The sequence below is a fragment of the Uranotaenia lowii genome, chromosome 3 (assembly GCF_029784155.1).
Source record: "Uranotaenia lowii strain MFRU-FL chromosome 3, ASM2978415v1, whole genome shotgun sequence".
NCBI classification, from domain to species: domain Eukaryota; kingdom Metazoa; phylum Arthropoda; class Insecta; order Diptera; family Culicidae; genus Uranotaenia; species Uranotaenia lowii.
The window spans coordinates 290,734,972-290,750,742 of record NC_073693.1 but is presented as its reverse complement, the minus strand read 5'-3'; the positions used below and the strand labels follow the sequence as shown (position 1 = coordinate 290,750,742).

At 36.3% G+C, this 15,771-nt stretch overlaps 1 protein-coding gene across 1 annotated transcript in view; it reads right to left on the bottom strand.

Annotated features, from left to right (window-relative positions):
* Positions 1 to 15,771, bottom strand: part of LOC129753580 (transcription factor SPT20 homolog) — a 541,529-nt gene that overhangs the window by 46,437 nt on the left and 479,321 nt on the right. Inside the window, exons 4-5 of the mRNA XM_055749410.1 lie at positions 3,414 to 3,912; positions 3,079 to 3,354 (exon numbers count right to left, since the gene is read on the bottom strand). The gene's annotated coding sequence lies outside the window, so the exon portion shown is untranslated. The remainder of the gene's footprint in view (positions 1 to 3,078; positions 3,355 to 3,413; positions 3,913 to 15,771) is intronic.

Below are 15,771 nucleotides of genomic sequence, written 5' to 3'. Positions count from 1 at the left end.
ACTTTGCCTTCCGGTGGAAAAAGTCGAAATTGGCTTAGGAAGCGCAGATTTCTTAAGCAGCTTGAGCTGATTTGTTTGTTTTGATTCGGCCTATCGGTGGAAAAAGACGGAATTGGCTTAAAAAGCGCAGATTTTTAAGACTGTTTCGGCTGATTGTATGCGTTGATTTGGCCTTTAGCTGAAGAAAAAAACTTAATTGGCTTAAGAAACGCAAATTTTTAAGGCTGCTGCTGCTGATTGTTTGCATTGATTTTTTCTTCCGGTGTAAAAAGACGGAATTGGCTTAGAGAGAGAGCAGATTTTTAAAACTGTAGGTGCTGATTTTCTTTATTTTATTTGGCTTTCCGGTGGATAAGACGAAATTGACTTAGGAAGCGTAGATTTTTGAGACTATTTCTGGTGATTGTTTGTTTTGATTTGGTCTTCCGGTTGAAGCAATTGAAGTAATTGGCTTAGAAAGCGCAGATTTTTTAAAACTGTTGCTGCTGATTGTTTGTTTGATTAGGCAATCCGGTGGCAAAAGATGGAATTGGCTTAGAAAGCGCAGATTTTTAAGACTGCTGCGGCTTATTGTTTTCATTGATTAGGCCTTGCGGTGGAGAAGACGGTGGAAGACGGACGGGCTTTGGAAGCGTAGATTTTTAAGACTGTTGCTGCTGATGGATTGCATTGATTTGGCTTCCCGGTGAAAATAGACGGAATGGCTTAGGAATATTGCTAGTGAATTTTTTTTTATTGGCCTCCTGGAAGAAAAAGATGGAATTGGCTTAGGAAGCGCAGATTTTTAAGGCAGCTTCTGCTGATTTTTTGTTTTGGTTTGGCCTTTCGATGGAAAAAGATGGAATGCCTTAGGAATCGCAGATTTAGAAAGCTGCTGCAGCTGTTTGTTCGTTTTGATTCGGCCTTCCGTTGGAAAAAAGACGGAGTTGGCTTAGAAAGCGCAGAGTTTTAAGACTGTTGCGGCTGATTGTTTGTATTGATTTGGTCTTCCGCTGGCAAAATGGAATTGCTGAGGATACTTGACTTTTTTGACTTTAACTTTCGGTGGAAAAAGACAGAATTGGCTTGGGAAGCACAAATTTTAAGGTTGCTGCTTCTGATTGGTTTTTAGATATGGCCTTCCGGTGGAAAAGACGAAATTGGCTTGGGATGCGCTGATTTTCAAAGCTGCTTCTGATGATTGTTTGTTTGATTTGGCCTTCCGGTGAGAAAAAAAAAAGAATTAGCTTAGATAGCGCAGATTTTTAGGCTGATTGTTTATTTTGACTTTGCCTCCTGATGGAAAAGTCGAATTTGTATTATGAAGCGCAGGTTGCTTTTGCTGATTGCTTTTGAAGACAGAATTGGCTTGGGAAGCGCAGATTTTTAAGACTGTTTCTGCAGATCGTTTGTTTTAATTTGCCTTTCGGTGAAAAAATATGTAATGGGCTTAGGGAGCGCAGATTTTTAGGATTGTTGTTGCTGAATATTTGTTTTGATTTGGCTTTCCGGTGAAAAAAGATGGAATTGGCTTAGAAAGCGCATATTTTTAACACTGCTGCTATGATCGTTTGTTTTAATTTTACCTTCCTTTGAAAGGACCAATTAGGCCCAGGAAGCGCAGATTTTTAAGGCTGCTGTTGAACATTTATTTTTATTTTGCCTTTCGGTAAAAAAAAAGACGGAATTAGCTTAGGAAGCGCAGATTGTTAGGATGTTGCTGCTGATTGTTTGTTTTGATTTTGCCGAGAGGCGGATTTGGCTCGAGAGGCGCAGATTTTGAAGGCTGCTGTTGCTGATTGTTTACTTCCACGTGTCCTTCCGGTGGAAAAAGACAGAATTGGCTTAGGAGCGCAGATTTTTAAGGCTGTGCTGCTGATTATTTTCATTGATTTGGCCTTCCGAGGGAAATGAAGGGTAGGCTTAAAAAGCGCAGATTTTTAAGGCTGTTTGTGCTGATCGTTTGAGTTGATTTGGCCTTCCGGTAGAAAAAAGAAGGAATTGGCTTGGAAGCGCAGATTTCCAAGACTGTTGTTGCTCATTGTTTGTTGTGATTTGACTTTCCGGAGGAAAAAGACGAAATTTGGCTTACAAAGCACAGATTTTTAGGACTGATTGAATTGATTTGGCCTTCCGGTGAATAAAGACGGAATGGCTTAGAACGCGCTTATCTTTAGGGCTTTTGCGTCTGATTGTTTGCATTGATATGGCCTTCCGTTGGAAAAGACGGATTCGCTTAGGAAGCGCAGATTTTTAAGACTGGTGCTGCTGAATATTTTTTTTTCGTTTGGCTTTCGGGTGAAAAAGACGGAATTGGCCTACGAAACGCAGATTGTTAAGGCAGCTTCTGCTGCTTGTTTGTTTTAATTTGGCCTTCCTGTGAAAAAAGATGGAATAGGCTTAGGAAGCGCAGATTTTTAAGGCATCTTCTGCTGATTGTTTGATTTGATTTGGCATTCCGGAGAAAAAAACGAAATTTGCTTAGGAAGCGTTTTTCAAGGCTGCTGTTTCTTTTTCCTTGGTCTACTGGTGGAAAAGACAGAATTGGCTTAGAGAGCGCAGATTTTCAAGGCTTCTGCTGCTGATTGTAAGTTTTAATTGATAATAGAGGTAAAAAGGACATGCAGAAAATAAATTTAATTTAATCAAAATTAAATAAATTAAATTATAGTTGTATTCGGCAACTCTGAAGATAAATCAAATAAAATAAACTTCTATGGCAATGTTTGTTATTTTTGCAACACTAGGAAGAAACAAAAGAAAATCAGTCATTGATCTATTCTTGTCAGTGATAGACGCGTTTGAGTGAAGCTCTGAGCTGAGATTCTTAAGAATCGTAAAATCACGACACAATGTTAAACAACATAATTTTATCCAAAGGGATTTTGCTATATGTTTGAACTCTTTTCAGAGCGAAGAGTATAAAACAAAAAACTTTTTAGAGAAAAAAATGTTTAGCGTTTTTCACGGCCGTCCCCTCGTTTCCTCATTAACGTTAAATGAACCAGAACAGGCAAAAAAAAATCACAAAACCGCGCCCATCGACGCCGGATGCCCATTCCCCGTTTTCTGTCGCTAAGTTCTTTTCTTATTATTTACCTAATACCGACTTGTTTCCACCTTCTTCACTGTTTCCGGCCCGTAATGCACCCCGGCTGTTTCCACAAATGGGCCATCACACATTTCAACGTTTCACTGCCACAATCGATGGCGTTAATCCACCTCAGTTGAAATCCGACCAAGACGACGACGTCGTTCATGGCTAAAGCGAACGTTGATAGCCTAGCGTCGTTTCTGGCTTAGAATCAAGTGCTGTGCAGGATTTGTTCTTTTCCGTTGGTTGCTCAAGAATTTTCGCGTCAAATGAAACGGAAACTGATTTGAAAATAAAGCAATGAAAATAAAACCCGCGCTCACTAAATTTTCTATCCTACCCGAAGCACTTTTTTCCCGTAAGCTTCACGGGTTTGTTGCCACCCGAAAAGGGCTCGTGTGTCCGTAGGAAGAACCCCTTCGTATCCAGGGGAGGGGTTTTTCTTCCTCGTAAGGACCCCGAAAACACTTGTCTCGCTCTATGATGATGGTGACGACGAGCTCTTCCGGACAGCTTTCAGATGGCACTTGAAACTTCCCCGAGTGACAGTCCACATCCGGGCGAAGGAACATCCGCTTTTGCTTCTTATGTCCCACTTTTTCCTTTTTGACAAACTGCTGCCACGCGCTACGGTTCCTTTTTTGATGATCTCGTTCTAGGTTTTTTTTTTGGTTTTTTTTCCCTCCAGTTGTTATGGTGGAAGTACTCCAAAAGTTTCACCGTAGGGCGCCGTTATTTCTTTCTCGCTCCAGATGATCTTCAAATGGCCCTCGTTTTTTTTCGTCTACCGCTTCTTGAAAGCTTGATGGAATTTTACGTTCTCGCGCTGTAAGTTCGTCCTGTAATGATAAGAACACACAGATGGAAGGAAAGACATGAGTAAGCTTGTTCTAGAATTTGCGCCTCTTGAGATTTTTTTTTATCATTCTCTACGCATAGTATAGGAAAAAAATATAAAAAAGGAAGTGGAAGGCGAGGTCACAATCATCATTCCGTCGAACGTATGTCACAGGAATGGTGGAATGAATTAAACGTCTTATGTTTTGTTTGAATTGCTACGAAACGGAAAATATTTGGTCGCCCTCGGTTTTATTTTCGTTGAGTTGATTGAGAGCGATTTTGGTTTTCGTTTCACGGAACATACCCACTTCTTATATGTCAATGAAGTTGGATGAAATTATTTTTGAAGATTTGTTGAAGTGTAGCACACTTTCGGGTAGCATTTTATGTTCTGGAATTGGAGCCTTTTTCTATTTGCGATTAACTTCTCCGATTTCGAGAGGAAAAATATTTTTGATTCCTTCCTTAGGGCCAAAAAGTTGTGCTATGAAAGAAAACTAACTCCTACCTCAAATGTCTTGCGAATCTCAGATAAAAATAGATCTAATCGTACCAAAATTGGCTAGTTTAACTGAGAAAAAAAATGGACTATGAACGAAAAAATTAGGGAATATGACAAAATAGTAGAGTATTAATCAAAAAGAAAGCCCACATGGCTAGGAGCGGTTAATTAAGAGGGATCGTTGTTGTGTAAATGAAGGTTCTTGCCCAATAACCAACAACCATAAGTTCTGTTATCTTCAACGATAGATTCTAGAGTCAGCGGAAAAGTACTCACCGGGATGCTGACAACATCTAGCGACGTGCACACTTAGATTACAATTTTTCGCTCGGGATAGTAACTCTCCGAACCACAGGAAAATTGCTCAATTTTTACGAAATTCGTACATAAACCCATCAGAATCTCGTGACACTCCTATTCTCCTGTAATTTAGGATGGCATTTCTACAAGTCAGGGTGGCCAGCAAGTTTCCATTTACAAATTCCCGGTTTTTCCCGGTTTTCCCGATTGAGATTTTATAGTTTTCCCTGTTTCAAAATGCGAAAATAAATATGTTTATCAGGTTTTTTGAACGAAAATTAAGATATTTTTAAGCAAGTTGGGCGTAAAAGTATGAAAGGACTTATTTTTTTTTAGCTTGATCTTGAAACTCAAAGGTTATCCATAATATGGTGATGATAATACGGCAAGAAAATAATTTTAGTTGTCTTATCCTCAACCGAAAATTATTACCTTCTCTTCAGTTTTTCACACCATCTGCGTCTATTATAAAGGAAAATGCTTTATTTTTATTATTTAGATTAGATAAATTATAGTTTTGATATGATGCCATGTATGTAATACTTTTAAAAATTTCAAGTTGAAACTCTGAATTTTACTGTAGAAATCTTGCTTCTGAATTCTGAAATTTGAAACATAATCTAAAAATTTCGTATTGAATAGCTTATTTCCATTATTATTAAAATTTCATTTTCAATTACCTAAACTTGATAAATTCATCTAAATTCTTAGTCTGAATTTTCAGTCCTATCCTAAAAGTGCATGTTTTTATTCGATTTTTCATTTTGAAATCCTACTGGTTTAATTGAAAAATGTATACAAAAATCACACACAAATTTGGTATTTTGTTACACCTTCTTCATTCTGTGCGTTTACTAATTAACCAAATAAAATGATGGTATCTTATTTTATTTTTTTGTTTTCTGATTTTTTTCTGCATAGGAATATTTCCGATTCTCAAAAGTTGAAATTGAAAGTTAATTTAGAAAAAAACTTGAAGTTTAATTATGAGTATTTTTTAATTTTTATAAAAGTACCGTAAGCAAGGTAGCCGGAATCACAGAAAAATCTATTATTTCACAGAATTTTGAGCCGAATTTCATCACAGAATCTGTGTCACAGAACACAGAATTTTTGAATTATTCACAGATTTCACAGAATTTTAAGATTTTGGAGGTTTTTTTCAAAATTATTTTTTATGTTAATTCCAATTTCAAAAAATTATCTTTGAATTGGAGAAATATGATAAAATTGATAATGTGAGTTGATTTTTCTTAAGTAAAATGTAAAAAAGACGCAATTGGACATCACTTTTGAATGAAATTAATGGAAAAAGCATCACTGAAAATCGTCACAGAATTTTTCGGAAAAATCACAGAAAGTCAGAAATTCTTATCGTCAAAACACAGAATTTTTTTCGGCAACCTTGACCGTAAGCTCAATTGAAAATAGCTGAAAATAAGTTTAGTCACGCCAAAAAAGGTTCAATTTATTTAAAACAGCATTTAATCATAAAATCTCTGTAAAAATAGCTATTCAGAAAACTAATTGACCAAGTTAGGATGAATAACTGAATTCATATCTCTCTTTTAAAGTTTTTTAACATTGATTTTTTTTTTACAAAATTAATTCGTTATTTTTGTCAGACTCTTCCTAATAACTTTACCAGTTTATATTTGTTTTATAGATTTCTGCTATTTTTTTCAAGTTTCGTTTCAGCATAACGTGTTTTTCTGAAAAAATGAGCTCCTGACGCAGATTCGACATTCATCAATTCTTAATGCATGCATAATAATTTCAGTTATAAGATTGTTGTTAAACTTAAGTAAATCTTAGTTTTCGAGATGTGGATTCGAAAACTGTCTGATTTCAACGTATGAATCCACATCACTCAAAACTAAAAAGTAGCAGCATTCTCTGCAATGTACAATATGCGTTAGCTAAGGAATAGTTTATGATCGCGAAATTTTTCTACGACGATTCTTCGCTCGAAAGATGTATGCACTGAGTTAAATATTTTTAAATGATATTCCCGAGTTTTCCAGGCAGTTTACTCATTTATCTCGTCATTTTCCCGCTCGTGCTTCACACTGCCGTAATCTGGCAATCTGACGTATGCGCCAACATTACTGATTTGTGTTTTTTGCTGTTGAACGATAGAAGATACCAAACTTGACCTAATTACATAAAAATATGCTCAGAAATGTTTAAAAATACCAGCATAAAATTATGAAAACAAAATGACGTATGCGCCATTTCTACTCAACGTGACGTAAGTTTAATAAAAAAATATGTTTGCAACGCTTTGATCACGTCTCAATGAAACAGTGAGTGTGAGGACCATAATAAAAGACTGCCTTTGTCTAATTCTTTAATTCTACGAATTAAAATTACTAGTAAATTACTAGTGGCAGCTTCAGGACTACTGGCGGCGGAATGAAAACTAGAGAGAATTTATTTTATAGAAATTTGAAAGAAAGGTGGATAGACAGGCATTAGTGCGCCAATAGGAGAAAGCTTGATAGGTGTTGAAATTTTAGGCTAGAGGGCATGTTGATGAAAAGCTCCGTTGAATTGCTCCCGCCTTTGCTCTACACTAGCTAACTATACATGAGAAACTCAGAAAGAGAATTTCCATGTATAGCGAGCCCAGTGGTTTGAGAGCGTGTTTTAACGCACACTTCAAACGAGCAAAATGACGTTGGTAACATAACTTCCGTTAATAAACCGTTTTCCACAAATCATGTATTTGGCCATGTTTTGTCATCGTTTAAACTCATAGTGTACAGATCATGCTTGGCAAAAGTCATCGTCATGAGGCGTGAAGCTGTGACTGTGAAGCCTCTTGGTCCGTCAAACTCAATTGACTGTTCCTTAACGACCAGTCACTTCGTTTGCCAGTCATTCATTCCCCAGTCATTTGAAGCTAAAAGAATTTCCTAGTCAAGCAATCGCATTCAAGCAACCGATGACGAAAAAGAAACGCATTTATTATTATTGTTGCTCCTGCCAGCAAGCCGAAGACGACCGAAGAGGAACAAGAAAAGCATTTATTATTATTGTTGCTCCTGCCAGCAAGCTCGTTTTCAGTTTGTTATTGCTATTGTTGCTCTCTTCCAGCAAGTCGTTCAATTAGTTGTACCTGCCGTCAGCAGCCGATCGAAGTGTGAAAAGATTTGCCAGTCACTCTCAGGAGAAATTTTGACCTTGTTTAGGAGCTTCGCCAGTCGATGATGGAGAAATGTTGATTGTTGTCGTGCTTTATCCGTCATGCGAGTAGTGAAGCTCCGTCAATTGAGAACAGTGCCAGTCGTTTGATGAAACAAAACTAGTCGGGTCAAGCGTGACGGGCGAAATTTGCCATCACTGGTACAGATTCGATTATTAAAATTTGTTCGGAGGCTCAAGAAAAAAACGTTTTTGCAAAAAGCTCCGTACTGGAAATTTTACTCTCTGGCGCATACGTCAGATTGCCAGATTACGGCAGCACAATCCCTAAATAAAGGACTATAAATAGTACAGCTTCAGAGAAAAAAAATTCGTCATGATGAAATGATGGAATTTTTGATATTGATAGTTTTATGTATGGGAAAAAAAACCATAAATAATTTTCCCGGTTTCGATTTGAAATTCCAGGTTTTTTCCCGGTTTTCCCGGACCTATTTCAAATTCCCGGTTTTTTCCCGGTTTTCCCGGTTTTCCTGGTTCGCTGGCCACCCTGTGTACATAGTTATTTGATCTATCCCCGTGAATTCAGATCAATGTTCTCCTGTATCACGGTAGACACATTCCTTTTCATATTTTCTTTTTCTTCCTAGCCTGTGTAAAAAAATAAAGAAGGATTTCTGTGCTCTTTTTCACCTGTTCATAAAATTTTAAACCGCCAAACATCTCAACATCTTATTGTTATTATTCAGTGGTTGGTACTCACGCAGAATCAAAGTTTTTTGTGCAATTAAGATGATTTTGTTTGAAGAAATTTAAGTTGAGCATCAGCGAAGAATCGGCAAAACTGTATATCCAACCGGAACCTGATTTTCGTAAGTTTTGTAACTCAAACAGAATCTTAAACCGTTCGTATGGATCAACTTTAAGCATGGAAGATTCGGATGAAAGACTTTTCGTCCCGGTTTGGAACCTTCGGGTCTGACATGGACCCGGAGCGTGAGGATTAAAGTTCCATGATTCGCACGGAAATTGAAAATAGAACCGGGAAAACCAGGAAATAATCAGGAATTTGACATTAAAAACCGGAAAAATTCTCAATACAGTGAATATAACAGTGGATTTTTTATAAAAATCCTACATTTAGAAAAGGTTGAAGTTATTCATGTCGGATGTCGGATGAAACCTGGAGGATGATCGATGATCGGAGAAAGGCGAAAGTCGGAATTGAGCAGGTATGTACCGGGTCAGCCAAAGCAGCCGCCTGCTTACGATATGCGGAGCTTGAAAAGGCAGTTAAACGAGCTTGTAGACGAGAGAAGTGAGCCTGGACAAACTCCCTAGCCGAAGAGGGAGAAAGAGCCGCCGCCATTGGAGATATTCGATTATTATATGATATTTCTCGCCGCCTTAGTGGTGCAAGGACTAATGCAAGAATACCGCTGAAAGACCGAGCAGGTCAGCTGCTGACAGATCGAACAGATCAGTTAAAGCGTTGGACTGAGCGTTTTGAACAACTTTTCGGAGTTACAAATAGCAATGGCCAACAGAACCCGCAGCTCGAGGCGCCCACAGTAAGTCGCATAAATGGCGTCAACTCGGAAGCGCCCTCGCTGGTTGAAATAGAAGCGGCAATCAAGGACATGAAATCCAACAAAGCGCCTGGAATCGATTGCATTCCTGCTGAAATGCTTAAAGCCGACCCTGCCTTGTCAGCACAAATGTTGCACCGTTTTTTCGCTGACATTTGGGATACTGCAACATTCCCGGCCGACTGGATGCAGGGTATCCTCGTAAACGTCCCAAAGAAAGGAGACCTAACAGAGTGCGGTAACTGGCGTGGCATAACTTTGATCTGTACAACTCTCAAAGTACTCTGCAAAGTGATCCTGAACAGGATCCAGGAGAAAATCGACGCTACACTCCGACGGCAACAAGCTGGATTCCGATCCGGACGATCATGTGTGGACCACATCACAACGCTACGAATAATACTGGAACAAATCAACGAATTCCAGGACTCTCTTCTGCTGGTGTTCGTTGATTTCGAAAAAGCATTTGACCTACTGAAACACGAAAACATCTGGGCTGCTCTTAGACGACGAGGGTTCCCAGAGAAACTAGTCCATCTCATCGAAGCACAATACGAGGCATTTTCGTGCAAGGTCTTGCACGACGGTGTCTTGTCCGAACCAATCCCGGTAACTGCTGGAGTGAGACAAGGATGTATTTTGTCACCGCTGCTTTTTCTCATCGTAATGGATGAGATCTTGACTGGATCGATTGACTGTAGACTAAACCGAGGATTGCCGTGGAATCCTTCAGCGATTGAGCAACTGAACGACCTTGACCTGGCAGACGATATTGTTTTGCTCGCCCAAACACAACAAGACATGCAGAGCAAACTCGACGACCTCACCGAAAGCTCCAAGGCAGCAGGTCTCAAAATCAATGTCGGAAAGACCAAGTCGATGGAAATCAACACAGAAAATCAAATTAATCTTATTATAATTCATGAAAAAATTTGAAAAAAATTATTCATCGTTTTATGGAAGAAAAATATCAATTTCAGTCATTTGTACTTCGTCTAAATAATCTATATTTCAAGTGGCTTCATCCTCCTCCTTCAATTTCTGCTATATTTCGCTCCAATTTTTCTCTTTTAAAAGAAACTTGACTGCCCAAGTGGATAGTGCTGTTCCGAAATTATCAAAACTTGATCATTTTTGAGCCACTCAATGGTTTTTAATGGACTTTCTGCTGGCAAAATCTGACAAAAACGAACTTAAACCATCATGAGATAGAACTTAAAGTATAATCGGTTAGTATAGATTGTAGGTTGCGAAAGGTACTTACAAGATCACTCTTTTAAGACTTTTTAAAAAAGGCGAAAACCGAAGTTTTCGTTTTGGAAAGTTGTTGTTTTTTTTTTTCATAGGAACAGAATCTTGGCTAATCATTTCATTTCATACAAAACAACCGGCAAATATTGGTTATATTCTTATGACTCATAGCCAGGCAACAGTTTGAGCTTATCCGAGATAAATTTAAGGGTCATTTAAGCGATCTACAATTAATATTTTACTTATTAAAAATTCTGGTATGAGACTTGACTTTCCTGATGACCCTTAACCGTAGTTGCCGATCATTTGCTTCACTCTAATGCTTAATTTTAACTTTGTGGACATTTTTCATAATGTTTGCATATTTTCCACCACATACGCACAGTAATTCTTCGAATAATCCACGGTTTTGTCAGCTATCAATTTGAATATGATGGATTTTGAAGCAAACTGTACAAAATTATTTTTTTCTTTTTCTCTTGCATCGTAAATATCTCAATAACGCGTGAATTTTAAATTTTATAAAAATTAGTTCGAATAGTACTTTTTACAGGCAGTAAAATGCTCTCACAATTTTGAATCTCCGATTATCTACTGGTAATAAAATGAGCTATCAGCAAAAGAAAGTGTCCCATTCCTAGAAGAACTCATCTTTATGACTGTTTTGTCTCTTATTTCTAATTGTTATAATTAATAAAAAAAAAACTATTTATTGAGTATTTTGTCCTTTTTATGTGACTTCTTGACTCGGAAATAATGCATTTTAAAATGAGCTTTTTTTTAAATCGTTGAAAACGATGGGTGGTCTGAAAAATAATGGATGGGCGAATCATCTTCAAAATTTAAAAAAAAAAAAACTTAAAAGTTTATATAAGAAGTCTTTTGTTCGAATTTAGCAAATTTCAGAGTAAGTTTTTACAACGTGGATTATTGACATAGCCAAATATTTTTTCTGTTGATTGCTGAGATAATTAATTTCAATAACCTTAGTTTTTGAATCACCAGCAAATGGAAAAAAAACTTTCTAGTAGGTAACCAAAGTTGCTTAGTTATGGTTCCTTCCAAAATTAGTAAGCTGCACATGTCTAAAACAGCATGTAAGCAACAGCTTTAAAACATAAAAAGTTCATTGCATGCAATAGCTGTCCATAAACTTCAAACTTGAATCAAACTCCAATTTGTACCAGCAAATTTACACATTCACTTCCGAAACAAGCCGGTGGATTGCAAATTCTTAACAACAGCTACGAAAAAAAATAAAGATAACAAAACTAATTTCAAACTCCCGAACTGTCACTTAAACTCAGCTTCACTCGCCGGAGAAACTTTACTGGACCTGTTTTTCTTCAACAGATTGGATCCATTATCCAAGGGAACAGAGAGTAGCAAAATAAGGTTAATTTTGGTGTTGGGAAAAAAACGAACATTACTTCTCGAAACTTCCATCCAGAAGTAACCGAACTCACACTTGGTTTAGCTACTGGGAAGTACCAAGAATGGCGCCAAACAGAAACGGAAACGGAAAGTATCTACAGAACAGTTTCTTTTCTTTTCCTTACTCTCGTTTCGGTGGAAAACTTTCCACTACCGCGAAAATTAAATTTAGTTACAACGCACCCACTTTTCCGAGTTCCCTGGCGCTAACAGCCGCCCGTCAGGTTTATCTAATCTGCAGGTTCCAATCTGTGCCGGGCAAATCCGCGGTCCAAGGAACTGAGCCAAGATACGAAGAGAGGCCCTGCAGGGATGCGCCATCCAGACGCTTCTTGGCAGTTCGTTCGGAGGGATTATATGGTTGTAAATATTTAAACCTCCTTGAAATCTTACCTGTGAAAAGATTTTTTTTTCGTCCGAGGTATTCAGAATATGCGGGAAAATGTGAGGGGGAGGAACAATGATGAAAGAGAAGGAGGTGGAATATTTCCATTGCTGGAAGCTGAATTACTTTGCCAGATGGGCGTGTTTTGTGTTTCTTTCACAAAGACTAGAAACAGAAAGAAAACGTTACAATAGCGACTTTTGTTCGGAATGTGACCAAATTTGGCAAGCGTTTTGAAAAATTTGACCGTAGAGGTGCAGAAAGCTATTGGAATTTGTGTATCACAAATTACAGTTCTATTTTTTTTTTTAATATTTTAAAATTTTATTAAAGAAACGAACCAACATAAGTTAGAAATCTCTATAATAAAGACAAAAAAAAATTAAATTTTTCCCATTTTGAATTTTCAGTCAACCTCAAAGGCTTTCAAATTAAACTTTTTAACTTCAATTTTTTCCTTGATTTCGTAGTGAATTTTGTTGAATTTTCCAAAAAATTAAAAAATCGATACAGACCCACTCATCGAAAAGAAACCCTCAACCAAGCTTTGGTTGTTATCCTTTCTTATCTTTCGAGCAAATATAAAATTTACACTTCAATTTAGAACTCCCATATCTTAGAATGTAATTTATTTCCTGACAGCAAAATGGGAGCGTTTCTTACACTTGCACCGGTAACAGAGAACAGAAGGAAAACAAACTCCGACGAAAAAAAAGTTAAGGTAAGGTAGTCGGAAAAGAAAATTCCACCCCTAAGAGCCACAGTCGTACCGATATCAATCTCGGACGGAAAAGACAAAGTGAAAATGAGTTTCCCAGCAGCCAAAGCAGAACGTGTCCTGTGCTACTTCTGCTGGAAAGATACAGGGGATACCGGAAAAACGAAAAGAAAATCCGTCCCTTTCTGATTGTTGGAATTGTGTGTGTGTTTGGAGAGGTTATTTTGGCAATTTGTTTTCGATCATTGGGACGTTCAACCGTTCTTTGAGAAAATTAAAGGAAAACGAAAAATATCTTAGATTTCATATGGTTTGAATTTTTTTGGCAAGTTGAATTAAATCTCCCATATTTTTCAAAGCAGGAGAAAACAATAGAAAATTTTTCGAAACTGTTTTCTAAGAAGACAAAATTACTCGCGGTCTCCGAAAAAGTTGTTTATTGATGTAAAACCTTTATATGCAATATCAGTTTTGCGTAAAACAGTTTTGTTTTTCAATAATGTGCACCAAATTTTAAAATGAATTTTGGCCTATTTTCAAAAGTTTACCCTTGAATCTTAAAAACGAAAGCTGATAGAGAAAAATAAAATTAATTGCATATTTCGATTCACCGCCCAAAAATTAGTCAAAAATAGATCTTAAATATTCTTTGAACCTCTGAAAAATGTGAATCCTATCTTAAAATCCTCAGTTGGTGGCACTGTTACTAGTTATTCAATAGCAGAGAAATCCAAGTTAATACATATTAAGTGTCATAAAATATAAATATGTCAGGACTGCCGTATTGTAATATTATTTTACACATCCGATATGCTTTATCAGATCTACATGTAGGTAGCTCTTCAATTCTTACGGTCATAATAAGATTTGAGCTTAGATTCGAAGTTTCAAAGATAAAAACCCTTGGCCGTGATCGTCTAGTGGTTAGGACCCTACGTTGAAAGATAAAAATCCGATTTGTAACCTTTCTTATAGGCTGTTTGGATACATATGTCACAGATAAATAAACGAATTATAGATTTCTAAATTCTAAATCATTAAATTATGGCTAAAGAATTTCGAATGCAGTAAATCCAAAATGAATTTAAAAAAATTTAGAATTGAAATTGTTCATAAGAAGTTTTTTGAAATAATCATAACTTCTATATAAATAACATAATTTGCAACTTTTTGAATGGCTGGATTCTGGAATATCATGTATAATCCCGTTTCTATGTAAAAAATTGAAATAAGTATAAACTTAATGTACCTTTTCTTAAAACACAGCGTTTGGTGCCCCAAAATAGCCAAAATTAAAAATAAAATACAATTTAGAAAAAGATGCAACACCCTGTGTTTCAAATAACTTAACGTTTGCTCTGAGAACCTCCGAAGTAACGGACGAGGATTTAGAAGTAATAATTGAGTGAAATTATGTGTGAAACTCACTTACTCCAATGCAAAACCAGCAGTATTTTGAAATTTTTGAAAGTTATGCAAGGTCGGGAATTTTTATGAATTTGTTAAATTTAGTCAATTATAACATGTGACAAAAATTGGCAAAAAATTCATGTTTGACAAAATTTGTCAAAATAATAAGTTTGAACAAAATGGACAAATTTGTTGAAAATGATTAAAAATGGCAAAAATGAAAAAACTTACTAAATTTGTAAATTGAGAAAATTTACAAATTTATACAAAATTGACACAAAAAACAAAAATTGACACAATTAACAACAAGATTCACAAAATTTAAAAGATGGACAGACTTGACCAAATTGCTTCAAAATTTACCTGCTGTCAAAATAAACAAAAAAACAGCATTTTCCATGATGGCAATAATTGACATAAATATCAATACCCGGAAAGTTTACAAAACTCTGTAAAATATCCGAAATGACCAAATTAACAAATTGTCAAAAATTACAACATTGACAAGTCTTACCATATTGAGAAAAAAAGAGCAAACTGACAAAGTTAGTCAAATTGACAAAATTGATGAAACTGCCATATTTGACAAAATTGACCAATTTTGCACATATTTATATTGGTCATATTGGTTTTTCGGCGAGTTTTAATATAAAAAACCAATTTTTACCAATTATATTGCAAATCATTTTTATATCCGTTTTCGTTTTCAAAACTTGCAAAGTGTTATATCCATCTCAACCAGATCAATAGTAAGTAGAACAGATTTCAAGGAAGATTGCATGCAAGTAGAAAGCTCAACTTTGTATATTTTTGTTATACACCACAGACAACTTGACTTACATTTCCCGATTAGACAGTTTAGCAGATTCAAAAAACTTTTTGGACAATTAAAACGAGAAATTTCAGTATGTACACCATTTATTGTAACATCTTTTTCAACACATCTTTAATTTTGCTATATAAATAGACTCCTTGAAAAAGGCATAATAAATGCCGAAACGTCGGATGAAGAAATAAAAATCGTTTTAAGATTTTTTTGTGACTGAAATCGCCGAAAATCAATTTATTCGAAAATTTTCTTCTTTAGTTTTTTTTTCCAAGCTGTTATTCCTGTTATATTAA